At 45.7% G+C, this 6,360-nt stretch overlaps 1 pseudogene across 1 annotated transcript; it reads right to left on the minus strand.

Moving 5' to 3' along the window:
• Positions 1-566: 566 nt before the first annotated feature.
• Positions 567-1,717, minus strand: LOC308099397 (nuclear transcription factor Y subunit gamma-like; annotated as a pseudogene). The gene has a single exon. The product of its transcript is annotated as a nuclear transcription factor Y subunit gamma-like (transcript).
• Between the last annotated feature and the right edge of the window lie 4,643 nt (positions 1,718-6,360).

Raw genomic sequence — 6,360 nt, forward strand, 5'->3', positions numbered from 1 at the left:
TTCTTCCCCCCATCCACGTGTGAAAGAAATACAATAAAACATACAGAACATTTATAGAAAAGATGTTTAATGACCTTTAGTTTAGCAAGTGTAGTACCCATTATCAAAATAGGCCTACTTGGAGGCATGCCTGTAACCGACTGGAAAGAGCTACATAGTTCGCAAGTTGAAATCTGAACTCAGTAATCAAAAGACAGCTACACTGCTTCATATTCCGGGGTTCCAGTTGTCCCAGAACGTGATGGACCTTATCAATAGAGAGAATTTGACACAGTAAGAACAAGATCTAGAGACAGAGGCAGTGAGGTGTCTACAGCCACAGTTTATTGGGAATGTCAATTTGATTCAATATTTAATAAAAAAGCCATCACAGTCTACTAAGAAACACAGCAATCTTTGGACCAAGGCGAGTATTTTAGGTTCACTATTAGCATCCATGACATTTGGTTCACAGCCAGAGTTCAATTGTGGGGGTCCCAGACATATCCAATGGTATCAAATGGGGCTCCGTGGCCTAATGCATATCAAATTGTGGGTCATTCAAATGAGTAGGGTTGAGAATCATGCTATAAACTATTCAAAGTCATAGAAGGCCTCCACACTCTACCAGGTCTTTTGGTTCGTTCAAACAACACTGAGGTGACCCAGCAGAGATTGATCATGCCCCTGGCGCTGACAGCCTGCATCACTTGCCCGTCAGCCTTCTGATTGGCAGACTGAATGAACATGGGCTGGGTCAGTTCCTGTCCCGCTGGCATCGTCACCTGCTGGATCTGATGCAACTGCTGTCCGTCAGTGAACTGGTTGAACTGCTGCTGGGCCAGTAGCAGTTCTGCCAGCTGTGCTGGCCTTGCTGCTCTGTCTGCGTGATCTGCTGGGTGCTGGTGTGCGTCTGGATTTGTCCTCTGCCCACTTGCGTTCCTGGGACGGGCTGGGCCAGGCGGTGGTACTGCAGCTGGCCCATGTTGTTGAGTGGCATAGGAATTTGATGGACCTCTCCAGTGTTGGTCATGTGCGGCATGCCCTGCATTGTCTGACCCTGAGCCTGGGCCGTCTGACCCTGAGCCTGGGCCGTCTGACCGCGTGCCTCTGCCATCTGGACATTCTGAACCTGCTGGCCTTCACCCACCGGAGCACTCGTGCTAGGTGTGCCCTGTGACTGCACCTGCACTTGCAAGTGCTGCGCGATGATCACCTGTCCAGGTTGGCTGGCGGTGGCTGTCTGTGTGTTGACCTGTTGACCCCGCCGTTGGCCGTGAACCGGCACAGCCCCGGGCTGCTGGGGCAGGCTGAAGAAGTACTGGGCGGGTTCCGCAGACTGACGAGCCTCCTCCTGTTGCTTGGGGGGCTTCAGCTCGTACTGGGGCACAATGTCGATCAGGAAGTCAAACTGGTCAAACGTTGTTATCGCCATGGCAACGTCACTCCTCTGCATCGTGCGTCTCCTGTTGTCCTCCGTGTGGATCCTGGCTCTGAGGGTGAGCTCTGAGATGAAGATCTGAGCGGCCTTGGCGAACATCACCGGAACCTCGGCACTGACCATCTTGACATCTTCATCCATCTTCATGATTTTCTTGATACGCGCAAGAGGTAACTCCTGCTGCTCTCTGAAATAATCCACAGGGAGGTTCCGGATCTCCTCCATGACACTGGGCCAGAAGGACTGAAGGGTCTGCTGGGCAATGCTGCCTCGGGCTCCGACCACATCTGAGGTCATCTTAATTGATCACATACCTCTGGCCGGCGGCTCCTTTTATACTTTCTATTAACCATGGGTGTGATGTCACCTGTGATGCAGACGTCGTCACAGAGATATGTTGGTCGTCCCAAGCGTCCCGATCATCATGAGTCTCCCAACTTCTGGTGTAAAGGGATGGCTGTTTATTGCAGCACTGCTTCAATCTCGTTTAACTTTTGCATTGTGCGTCCTTTGTACTTGTCATATCTGTCTCTGTGTGATGTCTCGTAGTGTCGTTTGATGTTGTGTTCCTGCAACAGCCAGACGCGTCGCTAGGTCTCTACTAGGTTGGGGGCCTAGCTTAGCCCCCCAGGCAACGGACTGCGCGCGCGTGCATGTGTCCCTCCTCCCCACGCGCGCGCGGGGAGGAGTCTGTTTTTCACGGATTTGGGTACTTTTCCCCCGTTTTTTGTTACTTTATTTCGGTTTTAGGGTTAGGGTAGGGTTAGGTTAGGTTAGTTTTTATTTATTTTTATTGGTGGCTTTGGATAAAACATTGGAAAGCCCCCGCGTAACGACGCCCCTAACAGCCACAGAGACACAGGTTTGCTATTGAACTCACAGAATTCTTTCTAATCATCGTTGAATATCTGACCTTCAACGTCAGCTTTTCTTTCCTTGTCAATTATGCAACAGTCAAAAAGAACCTGAGGCCTCAAAATGGAATTCCACAAACCAAATGGGTTTGTGGAATTTGTGACGTCATCATGACGTCACAAATGGGTGACGTCATGGCAGGCTCTGTCCACTTTTCTATTATTATATACATACTGTATGGGTATGCATGTCAACAGCTTTTGTGTCTGACGTCAGAGCACAGCTCTTGTATAAAAGCAGTCTTCTCTGGCACAAACCTATTCTTAAAAGACATCACAGATTCTAGAGAGCTTTTTATACCAGAGGAAATGGTTACAATTAGCTCTTTGGAGGGCATTGACATCTTTGAAGACCTGAAGACTTATTTTTCTCTCACAGAGTGGGACCAACTGGCCGACGCTGAGAGAATCAGATACAATAACATCATGAAGAACCATTTATCTACCACTTCCATAGACGTGAAGTCTGTCACGCCAGAGTTTATGAGGAGAGACAAGACAAGTGAGGGAGTGAAGGAGAAGGAAGACGAGGAGAGGACTCCCAGTCTGTCTGGTGGTCATAATGAAACAGTAGCAGTGTATCCTGGTGGCAGAGAGTCCAGAAGACAACCCAGAATTGATAACACAGAACAGATAGTGACAGCAGACCACAACTATTTCCGAAATCCATCCAGAACTGATACCACAGAACAGATCGTGCCAGAAGACCACCACTATTGTGATCAGTGTAAGCAGTTCTCTTTAGAGGAATGCAAGGTCCATGGACCTCCTGTGTTCATGGCTCACAGAACCATGGCTAACAGGACCCCCCCGCCTCCTAGATCTGAGATTAGACAGTCAGGCATTCCAGATGTAGGTCTAGAGGTGGTTTATCGTGCCGAGACTGAGATTTCTGTTAGGACTGACATTGGTCCGTATATAGGAGTGAAGACAGACAGAGAGGAAGCTATACAGAGTAGTTACTCCTGGGTGGCCAGTGAGGAGAGAAACAACTACAACTACATTGCTAAGGAACAGACTCAGCCCTACTGTATGAGTTATGTGAACTGTGCTAATAATGAAACAGAACAGAACATGATGGCATTCCAGTGTATAGGCATGGGAGAATTACTACTCGTCTCGCGTGGAGATGAATACCCGAAAGACTTGGCAATCGTTTTCGATACGCCCTGGGACAACAATAGCTCCGCTGAAGGAGTGGGGTCTCAGTCTTCCCCGACTCAGGTCTTCTCCTGTTCTGAGTGTCAATATTCCTTCAACACTCAGGTCTACCTCCATAAACACATGAAGAGCAGGCACAATGACCTCTACTGCCAAATGCTGAAGAATGGACAGATCCCCTCAGCCCAGCAAATCACCAGACAGAAACAGGGGTCTCCTTGTTTATGGCTGGTTACAGATGAACCAAGCCATCAACTGTTTACCAAGGCTTTAACTCAATCAGAAGTAAAGACACACGGGCTGACTTACACAGAAAATAAAACCTTCCTCTGTAAACAGTGTGACAGGGGTTTCTGTCAGTTAGGTGACCTGAACAGACACCAGCGTATCCATACAGGAGAAAAACCGTACCAATGTACACAGTGCGGCAAGACTTTCAGTCAGTTAAGTAACCTCAGGCGACACGAGGATCTCCACACTGGAGAAAGACGTTTTCACTGTAAACAGTGCGGCAGGAGTTTCAATCTCCAAGGTCACCTGAAGACACACCTGCGCATCCACACCGGAGAAAAGCCGTACCGCTGTAAACATTGTCACAAGAGTTTCAGTCAGTCAGGTGACCTGAAGAAACACCAGCGTGGCCACACTGGAGAAAAGCCTTTCCACTGTAAACAGTGCAACAAGTGTTTCAATCGGTTAGACACCCTGAAGACACACCAGCGCATCCACACTGGAGAGAAACCGTTCCCCTGTAAGCATTGCGACAAGAGTTTCAGTCAGCTGGCTAATCTGAAGTCGCACGAACGTCTCCACACTGGAGAAAAACCGTTCCACTGCAAATTGTGTGACAAGAGTTTCAGCCAGTTAGGTGTTCTGAACAGACACCAGCGCAGAGAGAGGGCCAGAGAGATGGGATGACATGGAAGCAAACTCTCGGGTCAGATATGAACCAGATGCAGGAAGGACTATAGCTTTAATTATGTGGTAGGTGGTCTTTTTTTCTAGCAATGCATTTTGATACACGCACTCATGCGCACAGCCCCTATACAGGCTCCATTCTGTAGGAGAAAAGTATATATTTTTCTCTTCCTATTTTTTCTCCTTTTTTTTCATCAGACTGCTGGGCAAGAGTTCACCTGAGGACCTTCTGGTGGTTCTGGAGGCTGAGGAAAAGTCCCTCACTGCAGAGCACACAAGCTTGAAGCCATGAAGACAAACAAACAAACAAAAGAATGGAAACATGCTTCTTTATGGAACGCAATCGATTGGATTTCATGAATGACATGGCTGCCAAGGAGCGCACAGCTACAGTAGCATGAGGAGAGAAAGGAACTACTTGTATAAACCCTAGCCTCAAGTGTTACAAGATATCAATCAATACTGTGGAAACACTGGTATGATTCCTTTGTAATATGTTTTTTTTTGTTTTTTTTAATAGCCTAAGGGTGTGTTTTAATGGACCCTGAGTCTACACACAAATAAGTTGATGATGATGATGATGATGATGATGATATATTGTTGTCTTGTCTGTGAGCCTGTCTGGACAGAGGACATGCCAGAAGATAAAACTCTCGATCTACCACTCAATCATTCATAGCCTACTCATGTCATGAAAGGTGGGTCATGAGTCACTGAAACAAGATTGATACAAGGGTCCTAAATGGGTTTTCTCAGAAGGGTGGCTGACATCTCCCATAGGGATAGGATGAGAAGCTCTGGTGATGTAGTACTCTCCTCCTTTACATAGCCTAAATGTATTAATATAGCACACCGACATGTGTATGTATGTAGTTACATCTATATGACTTAAAAGAAGCATACAAATGTGTGAACACCTGTTACCTTGTTGACCTATAGTTTAAGTTAACATGGTCAATTCAATTCAATTCAAACTTTATTCCAGACACACTGGGGGTACATATTTCATACAGATAAAAACAAACAGATTAAGAAAATAAAAAAATAAAAAATAGATAAAAACACATCAAATCGACAGGGACATTCTATTACATACAAATCACACAACAAGTATTGCTGTTATTTATTGCTTTAAGTCTTACCTTTTAAAAGTGCACCACAAATGGTCTGCTCTGCTGCATTTCCACTGTGCTGCTAATGTTGTTTACTGCTAACTGAACTTCCAGTAACTAAACAGAGAAGCTCAATGATCCGGAAATATGTGAAAACATTGGTCCTCTGGAGTGAAGCTGTCGCCACTCTGTCTTTACACCACTCTGGTGGCACTCTGGTGGCACTGCCCTTACACTCACCTCTCCCACTAGCTCCAAACTGACCTCCAGATTGAACCACACTCACTCAACCCTTCCAACCTCACCCTGGTTTATGGTGCTTGATGTTGAGGTACATGGATATATGGATTCTGGTGCTCTGGTACCCCCTAGCATTTGTGATGGTGATGTCCACCACAGTGGCACTACATACAATGTCAAATGTATGTACATGGACATCAGGACAATGTACAAGCATTCTTATATTAATATTTAAATTACAGTAATTGTGATTATAAATTGTAAGATGTCTTGTCTTCTTTTTTGTAACCTTTAAATACCCTACAGTGCATTGGAATAATATACTGTCCTCAGTTCTCAGGAGGATAGTTATTTAACACTTTATAGGCAAAATAAACGAATAAAGCCAAAAGCATAATTCGTAATCATTATTCATTTTTCCTTATAAAAAATCGTTGTGGCTGCAGTTCTTTCAAGGGCCCCCCCTGTCTCAGAATAAAGCAGAAAGAAAGTGTGTTGTAGGGAAATAGTTATTGTAAATCCTTCCAGACCATACTACACGTAACGATATATAGGCTAATGGTAGGCCTGTAACAACAACAACAAAATCCTTCTC

Source organism: Gymnoscopelus braueri (genome assembly GCF_963280865.1).
Source record: "Gymnoscopelus braueri genome assembly, chromosome: 13".
Lineage (NCBI taxonomy): Eukaryota > Metazoa > Chordata > Actinopteri > Myctophiformes > Myctophidae > Gymnoscopelus > Gymnoscopelus braueri.